Source organism: Coenobita brevimanus, chromosome 109 (assembly GCF_032717465.1).
Source record: "Coenobita brevimanus isolate Jiangsu-jjx chromosome 109, ASM3271746v2, whole genome shotgun sequence".
In the NCBI taxonomy this organism is placed as follows: domain Eukaryota; kingdom Metazoa; phylum Arthropoda; class Malacostraca; order Decapoda; family Coenobitidae; genus Coenobita; species Coenobita brevimanus.
In genome coordinates this window covers 9,977,983-9,980,482 of record NC_137062.1, presented here as the reverse complement: position 1 = coordinate 9,980,482, position 2,500 = coordinate 9,977,983, and positions in this window count along the sequence as shown.

The window sequence follows — 2,500 nt, the reverse complement described above, 5'->3', positions numbered from 1 at the left end:
AGGGGTATAGGGGGTGTTGGTGGCAGGGGTATAGGGGGTATTAGAAAAACGGAGATCACAAGAGGGAAACAGTGTCAAGGTCATCGCTGATGGAGAGGTCAGCTCGGAAACGTGGCAAGAGTGCAGGGAGGGGGTGACTCCACCAAAACCCTACGTTTCGATCTGTCAGACTATAGTTATGTCCACCAGGTAATAACTGGTTTGTCTAAGTACAGCTGAGACAGGATCTAGTTATGTCCACCAGGTAATAACTGGTCTGTCTAGACACAGCTGAGATAGGATCTAGTTAAGTCCACCAGGTAATAACTGGTCTGTCTAGGCACAGCTGAGATAGGATCTGGTTATGTCCACCAGGTAATAACTGGTCTGTCTAGGCACAGCTGAAATAGGATCTAGTTATGTCCACCAGGTAATAACTGGTCTGTCTAGGCACAGCTGAGATAGGATCTAGTTATGTCCACCAGGTAATAACTGGTCTGTCTAGGCACAGCTGAGATAGGGTCTAGATATGTTCACTAGGTAATAACTGGTCTGTCTTGGCACAGCTGAGTTAGGATCTAGTTATGTCCACCAGATAATAACTGGTCTGTCTAGGCACAGCTGAGATAGGATGTAGTTATGTCCACCAGGTAATAACTGGTCTGTCTAGGCACAGCTGAGATAGGGTCTAGATATGTTCACTAGGTAATAACTGGTCTGTTTTGGCACCGCTGAGATAGGATCTAGTTATGTCCACCTGGTAATAACTGGTCTGTCTAGGCACAGCTGAGATAGGATCTAGATATGTCCACCAGGTAATAACTGGTTTGTCTATAAAACAGTTGAGGTAGCACCTAGTAATATATTTTTATTTATCAGGTTAGATCGCATCTCGTGTTGGAGGTGACGCATACTTCAGTATATTTGGGTAATGTTTACATCTTTTATTTTACTAACGACGACTCTCTCTCTCTCTCTCTCTCTCTCTCTCTCTCTCTCTCTCTCTCTCTCTCTCTCTCTCAATGCAAACTTGTGCTTTTTTGCAGGTGACATGATCTTTACCACTAACATCGACTCATCTTCCATTGCATGGGATGGCAAATTCTTTTCTGCAGTTGCAAAGTCCCTGTATTAAGAGGTGGCATCGTCTTCTAGCGGAAGATGGCATCCACTTCTGTTGCAGGTGTCGTCGAGTTATTTCTACAAGTGACATCGACTTCTCCCTGTTGGTGACTCTGACAACTCTCCGCAGCAACAACTTCTCTCTACAGTTGACATCGGATTCTTTCAACAAGGGACGTCAACTACACCCTCCGGATGACGTAGTGTTCACTTTTCATATATCGTTGTTTCCATCTGCAAGTGACATCGACTTCTACCTATACGTGACGTCTCCTTCTCTCGAGGCGGGAAGTCATCTCTCACTCTTGACTTCGACTTCTTTCAAAGTGACGCCAGTTTTATATGAAAGTTACACAGACTTCTCTACGCTAGTAACATTAACAGTTCTCTGGAGGCGGTGTGACCTTCTTTCTGAGAGGAAAGTCGACTTGCTTCTGTAGGTGACATGCTACGTAGAAATCTGTCTGAAGCTAATATTAACATATCAAAACAGTGACACATTATTCAATACTTTGTGGTAAGTTCCACTTCTCTCTCTTCATTAGCGACAAGTTTTCTCTCTCTCTCTCTCTCTCTCTCTCTGTCTCTCTGTCTCTCTGTCTCTGTCTGTCTCTGTCTCTCTCTCTCTCTCTCTCTCTCTCTCTCTCTCTCTCTCTCTCTCTCTCTCTCTCTCTCAATACAAGCTTCTTTTTTGCAAGTGACATGATCTTTACCACAAACATCGACTTGTCCTCCATTGGATGAGATGGCAAATTCTTGTGTTCAGTTGCAGTCTCTATATTAAGAGGTGGCATCGTCTTCTAGCGGCAGATGGGATCCACTTCTGTTTACAGGTGACGTCGAACTCTTTCTGCAGGTGACGGGAAATCTATTTGCAGGTGACCTGGACATATCACGGCAGGGGAAACCGACGACAAAATATCCTGGTGATGTTGCCTTACTTCTTTTCTTTTACTATTAGTCTCTCTCTCTCTCTTTGTCTCTGTCCCTGACTCTGTCTCTGTCCGTCTGTCTGTTGGTCTGTCTGTCTGTCTGACTGTCTGTCTGTTTGTCTCTCTCTCTCTCTCTCTCTCTCTCTCTCTCTCTCTCTCTCTCTCTCAGTATCGACTTATATTTCTTTGCAGGTGACATAATCTTTACCGCTCACATCGATTTGTCTTCCGTTGCAAGTGACGGCAAATTCTTGTCTCCAGTTGCCAACATCTAAGTCGTCTGAGATGGGATCATCTTCTTATCTCAGATGGCATCCGCTTCTGAGTGAAGGTTACGTCGAGTACTCTTAACAAGTGACTTCTATTTCTCTCTGCTGGTCGCATATGATATCGACCTCTCGTTGCAGGTGATGTGGAGTTGTCTCTGCAAATACAGCATCATAGACTTCTTCCTGCAGGTGACTTCG